The 14,654-nt window shown below is 33.3% G+C and overlaps 1 non-coding gene across 1 annotated transcript; it reads right to left on the bottom strand.

Moving 5' to 3' along the window:
• Positions 1-11,001: 11,001 nt before the first annotated feature.
• On the bottom strand, positions 11,002-11,108 carry LOC141609793 (small nucleolar RNA R71). The gene has a single exon (XR_012527703.1). It is a non-coding gene; the product is annotated as a small nucleolar RNA R71 (small nucleolar RNA).
• Between the last annotated feature and the right edge of the window lie 3,546 nt (positions 11,109-14,654).

Genomic DNA, 14,654 nt, shown 5'->3' with positions numbered 1-14,654 from the left:
ATGTGACGATGTTTTCGTTCAACACGCCCATTCTGTTGAGGCGTGCCGACACAGGAAGTTTGAAATTGTATACCATTCTGCAAAAAATACGCGGCCATATGATTAAATTCATTCCCATTATCGCTGCGCACCACCTTCACCTGTTTAGAAAATTGGGTCTTGACCATTGATAAAAAATGCATAAATAAACTCGTAACTTCCGTTTTAGCAAGTAATAAATACACCCAGACGGAACGTGAGCAATCATCCACAATGGTTAAAAAATATTTGGCGCCACAAGTAGAAGGAGTACGATAAGGCCCCCAAAGATCACAATGTATCAATTGAAAAATATCCGAAGCATATTATCACTGGAATGAAAACTAGACCGAGTTTGTTTGGCATGGTGGCATACATCACATACCACATTATTATCAAAAGAAATATTACGAGCTAAAGGAATAAATTTAACCGCATGATCCCCCGGGTGACCAAGTCGACGATGCCATAAGGTATACCCTCCTGCCGTGTCAACCAAATTCACCGAAGAACACGAGTCTATTGAAGAAAGCAAAAACAGTCCATCATTGAGTTCACCTGCTCCAATCATCGTCCTCGTAGAACGGTCCTGTATATGACAATGATCTTTAGTAAATTGTAAAACATAATCATAATCAGCCGTCAATTGCGAGACGGAGATCAAATTGCAAGTTAAGCGAGGAACAAATAAAACCCGACGAAGTGTAATGTTATTGTTAATGCACACAGTTCCCATTTTGGAAGCCATGATACGTTTCCCATTAGGCAAACCCACCGCTCGTGGAGGGATAACCATGGTATCTGTAAACAAAGATATATCGCCTGTCACATGATTAGAGGCACCCGTGTCTATAATCCAAGAGATATATGTACCAGACAACCGATCCGAGGAAGCGAAAGTGTGAGCGACATTAGTATGAACGGTGGAGACACCGCGAGGAGGTTGATCGACACCTGCGTCAGGCATGTCGAGAATAAGAGAAAAAAAATGGTTTTAGATGTGAGAAAAATTTGTCTGACTCGATACCATGTTAATTTATGTAAAGGAAAGAGACGTAGAGAACAAAGGAAGGAGAAAGGGAATTCCGTATTCTGTTTCTTATTCATTTGGTTGGCAAATAATATATAATACAAGCTTGGAAACAAACTCCTAAGAATAAGGCTAATATATGACAGAGAGATTGACTAAGTTAAGTAACAACTAAGCCAACATATCAGGCTTTTATATGGCTAGAATATCGTCTAACAGTTGTGGATGCGCCACGTGTCAACCCAGTCATAAATATAAGTATTTATTACAGTTGAATATTAAATATAAACCTAATAAATGCTACATAAATCTCAGCAAAATATTTATTACAGTTTAATAAATATATTATAAAATTATATATAAATATTACGGTGATTTGATACTAAATTTATTAAAAAATCATTTTGATAAAAAATTTAAAATGTAAATAATTACGTTCATTGCGAAAAATATTTCAAATTGAGTATAATTTTCATTATATTTATTGAAATATTTTTATTTGTAGAGATGATTAAAGTGAGTGTCTCATAATGTTTTATGTTTACATAAAAAGACATTTTGAGAAAGTTACTTATAAAACTTATTAAATCCTAAGAAAGATATATTTGGAAGAGTCTTTGTATTTCTTAAAAACATAACTTAAAGAAAACTACTAAAAGATAAGTTTTATGTGGAAATGGAAAAAAAAAATATTGCGAAAAAATTAATACATATGAGATTTTTATAGGTTTAAATACTGTGATAACGAGTATGTATGTACACAGTGATCGAGAGTGCATTTGAATGATCAAAACAAAAGTAATGATTATTAAATAATATTGTATTATAAACGACATGAAAAATTAGAAAAAATGTTACATTTTTCTTTAATATCTTCAATTAAAATATGTATACGTCAAGTATAAGTATTGATTATGACTAGCTATTATTACTTTTAGTTAAATATTTGATATGTTATCTTTTAAATACTTGAAGTTAAGCCTCAAAAAATATTATTTAAGAAAGTTTAACCTATTTTATTTACATGTAAACTCTTAAACATCATTTATATATAGTTGCTTAAAAATACAAAAGGTGCAATTCTTATAGATATGTTTGACACATAACACATATAAGACACAATCAAAATTCAAAACATTTGAATAAATTGAGTTTGAACTCTATATGTTTGATACACAATTATCACACGTTATACATAAAAAATTTAAAAATACATAAAATTATATTCACATCATTTTGAACAAATATTAATTAATTTGGAACATAACGTATAGTGAAATGATATAATTTGAGAACTTAATGTTAATTGTTGCATTAATCGAATAAATTTTATTTTAATTAATATGATATTTGATCAGTCACAAAATAATTTATAAACGTTGACCATGCATAATTAATTATCACTTATTAGTTTTAATTAATATGATATGTATTTTATTTTAAAACATTGAATTTAAACCTAAAAAATTTAAATTTGAGAAAAATTGATTTATTTTTATTTATAATTAAAAATATTAAAGGTCATATAGAAATTATGTTATTTTTTCTTCAATTATAATAATAAAATTTTAAAACAGGTCGCGCGAAGCGCGGGATACTACCTAGTTTACTTTTTATACTCGGGTTCTTTTTACTTCCTCATTTTTACATTAGTTTCAATACAAATACACAATAATGGTGCCCTTGAGTTTGTTTTTGTTTTTGGACTTAAAGTCACTTAATTTAAGTTCACCTCAGATTCTATAAGTTTAGTTTAAGTAAGTTCAGTTTAGTTCAGTTCAGATCTTATAAGTTCAGTTCAGATCCTATAAATTCAGTTCTGAAAAGTTACATACGAGTATTATTTTTTAAAACCGATGCAAACATTTGACATCGATAAAATATAATTAAAGGCTACCTTAAAATGACAAATAAACGCCACCTAGACAAAGGCACGTGGGATCCAAAAAGCCACCTAGATTAAAATTTAAAGTGACGTGGCATATTTAAATTTGATGTTGCATATTTTTAATGTGACATGGCGAATTAATGTGACATGATTATCAATTTATTATTACATGACATTAATTTAAATCATTTATGTAACACCCAACGTTAATTGAAGAGGTCCAGTGATAGGCTTAAATGACTAGTGCTTAAAAGGATTGGAAGTACTACTCATATCAACAAAGTGCACTTTCTTTTATGGTCATCCATGCAAAAGAACTCCACAGTTAAGCGTGCTTGGCTGGGAGTAGTCTTAGGATGGGTGACCTCCTGGGAAGGTTCTCGGGATGCGCATGAGTGAGGATAAATGCGTTATAAAGGACCCGTGTTGATCTGTGGGCCATGTACACAGCCTGATGAGCTATCATAAGTAACCGCTCCCGACCCGGTTTGGGTCGGGGTGTTACAAGTGGTATCAGAGCAACCCTGCGACCATGTGGTGATGGGAGGCAGTGGTTATACCCTCATGGAGGCAGTTGTTATACGCTCCATTGTGATCACCCACCTAACAGGGGAGGATTCTGGGTTAGCGGTTATGCTCCCAGGCGCAACGAGGACGTTGCGTCCTTCAAGTGGGGGTGATTGTAACACCCCACGTTAATTGAAGAGGTCCAGTGATAGACTTAAATGACTAGTGTTTAAAAGGATTGGAAGTACTACTCATATCAACAAAGTGCACTTTCTTTTATGGTCATCCATGCAAAAGAACTCCACAGTTAAGCGTGCTTGGCTGGGAGTAGTCTTAGGATAGGTGACCTCCTGGGAAGGTTCCCGGGATGCGCATGAGTGAGGATAAAATGCGTTATAAAGGACCCGTGTTGATCTGTGGGCCATGTACACAACCTGGTGAGCTATCATAAGTAACCGCTCCCGACCCGGTTTGGGCCAGGGTGTTACAAGTTATCTATAAATTAATTTAATTCACTTATATCTATAATATTAAAGGATATTATCACTATTCTTTAATTAATTTTGTATATTAAATATATTGTCTTCCAAAATTTATATAACCCTTACAAATTTACATCAAATTTCATAATTTATAATTAATATTGACATTTTAATTGAAATTTTTGTCATAAAACTTGTTAATAAATTTCATAATTTATAATTAAAATTGAAATTTTAATTGAAATTTTTGTAATAAAACATGTTAAGGAATTAATTGAACATCTTCATATTGCTAAAACTCACCATTATTAACATTTTCCTATTTAATTCATTGTTTTTAAAATTTTTGTAATAAAACCTGTTAATAAATTAATTAAACTTCTTCATATTACTAAAATCCCACAATTATTAACATTTTCCTATTTAATTTTTTTTAATCAAACATGGTAATAAATTGATTAAAACTCTTCATAATACTTAACACACACCAAATTAATTACAAATTTACATCATATTTCATAATTTATAATTAGTATTGACATTTTAATTGAAATTTTTGTAGTAAAACATGTTAATAAATTTCATAATTTACAATTAAAATTAAAATTTTAATTGAACTTTTTGTAATAAAACATGTTAAGGAATTAATTAAACCTCTTCATATTACTAAACACTCACCATTATTAACATTTTACTATTTAATTCATTGTTTTTAAATTTTTTGTAATAAAACCTGTTAATAAATTAATTAAACCTCTTCATATTACTGAACACTCACCATTATTAACATTTTCCTATTTAATTTTTTTTTTAATTAAACATGGTAATAAATTGATTAAAACTCTTCATAATACTTAAAACACACCAAAATAATTAAAAGTTTTTCCTATTTAATTAATTTTTTGTAATATAATATGTTAATAATCTATAAAATATAATTAAAAGGCTACCCTAAAATGACAAATAAACGCCACCTAGACAAAGCCACATAGGATCCAAAAAGCCAACCAGATTAAAATTTAATGTGACGTGACATATTTAAATTCGATGTTGCATATTTTTAATGTGACATGGCGAATTAATGTGACATGATTATCAATTTATTATTACATGACATTAATTTAAATCATTTATCAATAAATTAATTTAATTAACTTAGATCTATAATATTAAATGATATTATCATTATTCTTAAATAAATTTTGTATATTAAATATATTGTCTTCCAAAATTTATATAACCCTTACAAATTTATCTCAAATTTCATAATTTATAATTAATATTGACATTTTAATTGAAATTCTTGTAATAAAACATGTTAATAAATTTCATACTTTATAATTAAAATTGAAATTTTAATTGAAATTTTTGTAATAAAACCTGTTAAGAAATTAATTAAATCTTTTCATATTACTAAACACTCGCCATTATTAACATTTTCCTATTTAATTCATTGTTTTTAAATTTTTTGTAATAAAACCTGTTAATAAATTAAATAAATCTCTTCATATTACTAAACACCCACCATTATTAACATTTTCCTATTTAGTTTATTTTTTTTAATTAAACACGGTAATAAATTGATTAAAACTCTTCATAATACTTAACACACACCAAATTAATTACAAATTTACATCAAATTTCATAATTTATAATTAGTATTGACATTTTAATTGAAATTTTTGTAATAAAACATGTTAATAAATTTCGTAATTCATAATTGAAATTGAAATTTTAATTGAATTTTTTGTAATAAACATGTTAAGGAATTAATTAAACCTCTTCCTACTACTAAACACTTACCATTATTAACATTTTCCTATTTAATTCATTGTTTTTAAAATTTTTGTAATAAAACCTGTTAATAAATTAATTAAACCTCTTCATATTACTGAACACCAACTATTATTAACATTTTCCTATTTAATTTTTTTTAATTAAACATGGTAATAAATTGATTAAAACTCTTCATAATACTTAACTCACACCAAATTAATTAAAAGTTTTTCCTATTTAATTAATTTTTGTAATATAATATGTTAATAATTTTTTATTAAAACTCCTTATATTACTCAACACCCATAATTTTTATTAACATTTTGTCCTATTTAATTCAACTCTTGAGGTCCTCGGCAATCAGTTATCTAATTTAATAATAACACAAAATAAATTAAAAATTAAATTAAAATATGGGAATTTATGGTTGTGTAATGACTATAAAACCTATAATACCTATAATAGTTTCTATTCACTTTATTTATTTAAATTATGCCCATTTGTCATTCTAAGTTGTGGATTGTATTTTATGGTTTAATTTATTAATTTATTTGATTATATTGATTATATTGAGTATTATTGTCAAGTATTATTGTCAAGTATTGTTGTTGTTGTTGTTGTTGTTGTTGGTGGCCAATAAAATATATTTTAATTTGTTATGTTGTTGGTTTTATGAATCGTTTGCTTTATATTTGAATTCATGTTTTCCAGTTGGTTTAATTAAATGACTTACATGTGACAATGTTTTGATTCGTTTGTCAAGTTTTTGTCAGGTTGATGTTTTCTCTTTTGGTCAATGTTTTTTTTATATAACTTTAAAGCAACATGAAACGTATGTGAATGCAGATAAGGCAAACCATCACGTGGGTAATCTGAAGAGGGAAGAAATACAAAAGGCACGAAACTGAGGTAAAATTAAAGGTAAAAAAACGTAAGGTAGAAAGTGATAAGTAATGGATGATTGTTGATGTCAAAATAGACATCTTATAATATTTCTTTTAATTTGTTATTAAGTGTATATTGTTGTGTTATTTTACTACACAAATTGTTCTATAGGACCATTTTTATCAAAAGACTAGCCTAATGGCACAAAGCCTAACTAAGTAAGTTAATAAATGTGTAAAAAAATTATTTATTTTGATAATATAATATTTTATCTTCATAACTTGCAGATTTAAATATGTTGGTATTCATTATAAGATATCGGGTAATCAAAATAAAACTGAAATATGAGTGTAATTATATGTTAGCTTTGGGCTTTTCTTCTTTTAGGCCAGTCATATGCTATAGGACGGTCCTATAGAAGAGTTGCTGATTTTACTATTATGCTTTCCCGATCAACCTATTTGAATTTGTATTTTTGTATTCATGAGTATAATCATCTCTAACATATATTTTTCTTTTTCATTTCATTTGAACTATTATCAAGGCATGTACTAAAAGGAAGCGTACTAAAAGGAATCGAAAGTGAACGTTCAGATAAATATTAAATAGTATGGTTTCTAAATTCTAATCCGTATATTTTTAAGTTTATGTGTTTTTTTTTTTCAAAATCGGAATAGATTATTTTATAGTCTTTAATACTATTTTTATTTTTATGTAGGATCGTGGACATAAGTATAACAAGAGATGGATCAAATTCTTGAAATAGTAATAAGGAACTTAAAAAATTTTATGAACCTTTTGGAATTCGGATTTAGGGAATATAGTTTTTTAGATTATTGAGCTATTGAAATGAAAATTTAATTAGTAATACATGGAGTAGATACCGACCATACCGTTGAATCGTATCTAATATTTTTCTATCGATATAATAAATATTTTTCGGATGTAAATAATATTTGAAGCATGCATGTGGTGATAAGACTTCAAAGATATTTTTATGGGAGGGTTGATGGAGAGGCCTGGAATAATTTGAAGATGACTATACTGAGGTATTGAGTTTACAACCTTAGTAGTTTTAATCCCGTGCAAAAATTGCACGGGTTATTTTTAAAATTATTATACGCAAAATATTTCAACTAATACGAATAACTTTTTAATGTATTTTGTAATTTAGATAGATAAAACTATCTAACATAAATATTTTATAAAATGGTTTCATATATAAAAATTAGAAAACAACCATATGATAATGTAAAGAGTAGAGGAAAAAAAATTAAAAATGTTATTAACCCCACATATTTGACCCTAAACCCTGCTCGAAACTCGTATAAACTTGATCCACTTTCTTTTTTTTTTTTATCATGAAATACACCCGTCCGGTATTTTACACGAACTTAACACTTCATCGAACATGTAATCCGTACGACTAACTCGGTTAATATGTGGACTTAAAAAGTAAGACGATAACTACTATATTATTCTAACATTTCAAGAATTCCCCAAACACCTCAATATCCCTCAAAATATGAATCAATATCATAAAATGTATGTTTGCATGAAAAAACATTCATGAAAAGAGTGTTGACCACAAAATATCTAAAATTTTGTAAATTAATATATTTTACGCTAAAGACTCGCCATAAATATTAAAAATTAATAGGTTTTCATTAAGCCGTCTTAAGAATAAAAAAGGGCCAAATAATACTCAATTTGCATAAATGAGACAAACCTTTTAGTTAACTCAATGCTTGACTTATGTGTAATACTACTTGATACTGTAAGTCTTAAGTTTCAGACGGATATACCCGGGAGAATTTGCGATTAAAAATTCATATATTAAAGATGGGGTTTAAATGAGAGTTATGGCCTAAACAAATAAAAAGAATTCACAAATTGTTTTGTAGGACCATTTTATGTATAAGACCAACCCAATATCACAAAGTTCATGTAAATTAGTGAATATAATTGTACAAAAATATATTATTTTGATAACCCAATAATTTATTTTGATAATTTGTGCATTTAAATATGTTTGTTTTCATTATAAGTTATCGGGTTATCAAGATAAAGTCAAAATATACGTAAAATTACATGTTATTTATGAGCTATTCTCTTTTTGGGCCAGTCCTATGCTATAGGACGGTCCTATAAGAGAGTTGCTGAAAAGAATTTAATGAACCCCGTTGATGCGTGTCATTTATAGGATGTTTTACACCTCATTTTACACGCATTTCAGAGCTCATTTATGTAGTTTATGCTACTATTCTCCCTATTTCCGTCTACTTTCGTGTTTTTGTACATTATTGCCGAAATGTGAAGAATCCAGCGGAAATCAAGCTAAATCCGTCCTCGGGTATTTTGCATTGCATTTGACGTGAAGTATTTACTCAAGAAACGAACTTGGTGCGCATATCGAGGCCCGAAAGACTAATTCACGAAGTTTTTGAAGCCAAGTACCAGCTACTCCAGTCGATCGACTGAACTCCATGGTCGATCGACCAGAGCACGACATACGAAGCTCTCGAGTATAGTATAGCGGGTTAGTCGATCGACCGGTCCCAGTGGGCGATCGACCAGACCGTGACTCTGACGCAAATTAAAAGAACGAGAAGTTTGAAGCCCATCGTAATTAGGTTTTGGGAAATAAGAACTATGTTGTATTCCTATATAACGTACCTTAGGTTTCAGTTTTAATAATCGAGTTTTCATCATCTAGTTCTTTACATACAATTCAATAATCATTAGTTTAGTTCATTCTTTCATTAATAAAGTTCTTTTTGCATTTGGTTTTGATCTTTTCTCTGCGATTCCCTTCACGGTACTCTTCTATTCTTATATTCAGTTTCATTGCTTTAATTCTCTGATAGTTTAGAATTGCTAGGTTAGATCTCCCGAAGCCTAATTATCGTTTTATGTTAATTGTTCGTTTAATTAATTTTAGTATGAATTCGAATGTTTTAATTGTTAAGCTTATTGTTGTTATTATTTTCAGTATGAGTAGCTAAACCCCTTGTGCTAGGATGTATGGGATCTGTAGAAGTAGGCGGCACTAGAATAGTATGACCTAAATCGCGCCATGGTTGATCGACCGCATACCCTGGTCGATCGACTGGCCACGTGAGATATGCTTCGTTTTAATTAATTTAATTGCTATATTTGACGAATCGAGTGCACGCGACTAGTTGAATGTTTAGGAATTGACCGACCCGATAAGATCGAAAAATAGGGAAGGGAGATAGCCTACCTAATTAAGACGACTAAATTAATAAGATCGAAAGATGAGTTAACTTAGCCTTTTAAATCACTTTTCAGGACGAAAGTTAGCATTAGTGATATTAGGGACCTGTAGCGAGATCGAAAGATGCTACCTGTTGAGAATGGACCGAGATGAATTCTTATTTTCCCGTCTCACGTGTTTGTTTTAGACCTACCTGTATACTGCCGCCGAAACTATAGTGACTCGACCATCTTAGCACCCTTTTTATATTTGATTTCATCTACTAGCTTAGTTTACTTTTCATTTATTGGCTTTAGTTATAGATCAACTCAAAACAATCCCCCTCACATTTGTTACCTTAGACTAGAATTAGACAACTATTAATTGCATCGCCTCCCTGTGGTTCGACCCTGACTGCCACTAGCTATAGTAGTAGTTTGGACTATAAATATTATTTTTGGTGCATACAACGACAGGCATCAAATTTTGGCGCCGTTGCCGGAGAGGCAATTGTTTAAAATTATTAGTTGTTTTATTTTTAGTCTCTCTCTTAGTTTAAGGGACATCTGTTCCTTAAACTATTCTCATATTCTACTTGTAGTTCCTTCTTATACGCAGGTCACATGGTGGTGAATTACTACCGTTCAATCCTGAGATTGAGAAGACTTTGCGTGAGTTGAGACGATCATCTAGAGTATTGCCGACAGAGGAAGAGCTGAGTACTCTGTCTAGTTACTACGAGAACGAGCTTTTTGAGGAGGATCCACCTTCGTCACCTATTTCTACTTCTTCAAACAGAGATGCTTGTCATATCTCCGGACATGGTGAAGAAGCAAGTATAGCTTGATCACTCGAGCCGACAGTGAGAATCTCTATAAGGGATTCGCATTACCGAGGACGGATAGAAAATTCGAGCGAAACCGTCCTATATCAACTTGGTTGAGAGAAACCAATTCGGGGAGCTGCAAATGAAGATGCAGCCAAGCATATGGAGACATTCATTGATTCTCTTTGTTCCATACCCCCACCAACCGGTGTGACCCAAGATCAGGTGAAGGAGACTATGTTCATATTCTCTCTTCGTGATGCTGCAAGGGAGTGGTACCGAGACCTGGATCGAGCTGCTAACGGGATTACTGATTGGAATTCGCTGGCCTTAGCATTTTACAAGAAATATTTCTCTGCCTCAAAGACAAATGCCATTAGAGCTCAGATCACGAGCTTTAAACAGGGTCCTGATGAGAATTTTCATGAGGCGTGGGCCCGTTTTAAGAAGTTGGTGCGAACTATTCCACATCATGGGTTCGAGAAATGGAGTTTATGCAATCAATTCTATAATGGGCTTTATGACGATCAGAGGGCTATCCTGGATGCGGCAGCTAATGGTAGATTCCAGGAGAATGTTGGAGAAACTAAGGGGTAGAAAATTATTGATGATTTGGCCACCCATAAAGTCGAGTATGGAAATTCCAGGGGAAATCAAAGGAGAAGTCTTTGAATCCCCTTCGTAGTGCATTAGAGGCTCTTACGGCGAGATTTGTTAAGTACGAGTTGGGAGGAGCTTCAAAAGGAGGGATCTATCATGTGAATGCTGTTTGAGACGGTCCTTTCGTCTGCAAGAGATGTGGAGGAGAAGGACATGTTTGATAATGCAAAGCATTTCTATGAGTCTTGTCTTGCTTTTCAACATTATAGGCGGACAAACACTTATTTTGAGCCGAATGTCCATCCGAACTTGAGGTGGAGTAGCCAAAATGTCCTAAATCCGACTCCACCTCCACAAAGAAGAAGAACAAAGAATTATGTGCCTCCTCATAGCGGCAGCGTAGCCATATCAAAAGCCTCCGTATGTCCCTCAGCAGCAGCAGCAATCCTAGGGCTCCGAATTTGCCGAGTTGAGAAATTTGTTGCTGAAAGAGTCTCAAGCTAGAGAGGCCGGGATGAAAATGTTGGAGAGCCAAATTGCTCAATTGGCGAGCAAGAGTGCAACTCGAGCTCCGGGGCATTTACCGTCGCAGACGGATCAAAAGGAGACCCTTAACGCTATTACTTTGAGGAGTGGGTCTACCCTTGATGGGCCCGCTATGGTCGAGGATGTCACTGGTAAAGATGAGGCGGAACCAAGTAAGAAGAAGGCTGTAACGAACAATGGCAAGAAAAAGATGATCAGCAGGTATGTCAGTCGATCGACTGACATACCCAGTCGATCGACCAGTCCGCGAAGTGACACAGCTACTGTTCCTGTAGAAGTCAGTCGATCGACTGACATGCATGGTCGATCGACTGACTACGCTGCTGATGTGACTCTTTTCGTCCTCCAATGACAAATAACTTGAGGGACCGCTTGTTTCGGGGTACTACTGCTCCGAAAATATTGAGGCAAGACCCAAATGCTGATGGGTCAGTCCCGGTTCCAAAGTACGACCCGATGACGATTAATGGTTCATTTTTGAGACGGTCTGAAGAAGGGTCAAGCTACAACAAAGGGAAGGTAGTTTATTTTCAGCCTAAATCCACCGATGCCGGCATGAGAGACCTAGAGGAGAGGGCTAAGTTACTTCTTTCAGCCCCTTATCCGGAGAGATTGGTGCCGACGAAGGAACAGGTATCATTTAACAAATTTGAAAATGTTATTCGTAGCTTAAATGTGCAAGTTCCTTTTCTTGAATTAGTTAATCAAGTGCCTGCTTACATGAAATTTATGAAGCAACTTTTGTCTAAAAAGAAGTCACTTGAAACTGTGCAATCTGTCGCACTAACTGAGGAGTCATGTTCTTATTTGACCCACACTGCACCTCATAAGCTAGAAGACCCAGGTAGTTTTTCAGTCCCATGTAGTATTGGCACCTTTTCTATTGAGAAGGCATTATGTGACCTAGGAGCCAGTATTAGTGTAATGCCCTTGAGTCTTGCTAGGAAGTTGAAATTGACTAGGTTTGCAGTTACCAACATGACAGTACAAATGGCTGATCGTTCTGCGTCCAGCCTATAGGAGTTTTAGAGGACATTCCTGTGCAAATAGGAAAGTTCTTTTTCCCTGTTGACTTCATTGTACTAGATATGCCCGAGGATGCTCACATTCCTATCATTTTGGGTTGACCATTTCTGCACACTGCTGGTGCAGTTATAGATGTTGGTTCAGGGATTCTGACCTTCAAAGTAGGGAAGCATTCCATTGTCTTTGCCTAGGCAGCTAAGAAGAAAGACCCCATGTGGCCAGTAACTTGTAATACGGTTTCTGAAAAGAAATCCTATTTTGTGCTTTCTGATATGCCTGCCTCTATGTCTGTTTCTGCTATAACACCTCCGCCCCAGATTGGGAGCAAATTGGAGGAAGATTCTTCTGTTTTGGATATTGTAGGAGCTGGTTTGGGGAAGGAAGAGCCGCATGTTGCTCCAGCTGTGATGGAGCCAATCGTTCAAAGAGGCAGCCTAGGATGTCTTAGCTATGGCACTGATGAGGAGCCCGATGAGGAGCCAGTCAAGGTGACGGAGTCCGATTTGGATTCTTATGAGCCAGATGAAGTTATTGATTGGGGAGATGCTGAAGCTGTTGATCCATTGAGTTCTGCAGATGTGGAAGTTGAGAAGAGTGCAGCTGAAGAGATGAGCACTATAGAGGCTACTTCTTGTAGCCAGAAGCCAAGCAAGTGGGCCATTCCGTGGCCGTTCTTGATCAACTATTAGTTGATTAAGACTTTTTCAAAAACCATTCATTTTATTGCTTTCGTTAAACTCTTTTTATTGCTTTGTGTGCCCGAGACTTCGCATTTTTAATAAGTTTGCTTAGAATTTTAAACACTTTAGACTGTTACTTTGGGTTTTGCGCAGTTTTGGGCGCGCTATTATGTGTATTTACAGGTTTATAGACCATATTAGCTCGACTTATTGAGCTAATTCGAAGAAATCAGAAGGTTACAGCAGGTTTTTCAGTCGATCGACTGTCTCCTATGGTCGATCGACTGAGCTACGAATTCCAGGAGCTTCTGTTCCTGTTCACTCTGGTCGATCGACTGGGTGATGTGGTCGATCGACCATGTTATTTCTTTTGCACTGTTTTCGATCATTCCCCTGCTGTGTTTGGTCGATTTGCGGAGTTGAGGGAGTCTTTTCTCCACTTTATTCTCCGACTCATTTCTGTTTTCTTCCGTTTCTTTATTTTACACATAATGTTGCGGTTAATAAATTGTTTTCTCGGATTTACGCGTGGTACTTTTGCTTCTTTTCAGGTACTTATGGTAGCACTGCTGGCTACTGAAACCTCCTAGCTCACGTTGGTTTGGGGAGGTTTCCTTTTGCTGCGCTTAAAGTCTTGTGAGTTTCCAAGTCCTTACTTCATGTCTTATGTAGTTAATTCTCGCAAATTCCCGTTCTCCTTTTATTTCATTATATGATTTTGCACAATGGGGACATTGTGTGATTTGGTTTGGGGAAGGGTTTTCCGTTGCATTCATTCTGTTTTGAATTCACGTTTAGTTTTTGTCTTGCATTGTTGTTTAATTCCTCTATATATATACAAAATTCAAAAAAATAAAAATTGACAAATTTCAAAAAAATTTGAAAGTTTCACGTTTATTTTAGCATTTAGGTCTAGTCGGAACGGTAATATTTCAATGATGACATTGCATTTGCATCTGGTTATGCCTAAGCCTTGCTAATTGACATGTTATTAGTAGAATCATATGCATAGTCTATGAGTTTTTCGTTAAATTCTTGCTGGACTTGAGACTTGACTTAGATTTTTGGCAAGCTACATCATTTTCTGAGATTTAGAGCTTATAACTGGTGTCATTTGTGACCGGTTTATCTAGGAGGTGAGTAGTACTGCTTATGAGACATGTTACATCAATA

The sequence above is a fragment of the Silene latifolia genome, chromosome 10 (genome assembly GCF_048544455.1).
Source record: "Silene latifolia isolate original U9 population chromosome 10, ASM4854445v1, whole genome shotgun sequence".
Classification (NCBI taxonomy): domain Eukaryota; kingdom Viridiplantae; phylum Streptophyta; class Magnoliopsida; order Caryophyllales; family Caryophyllaceae; genus Silene; species Silene latifolia.
The sequence above is the reverse complement of the archived record's forward strand: the minus strand, read 5'-3'. Positions and strand labels throughout refer to the sequence as shown.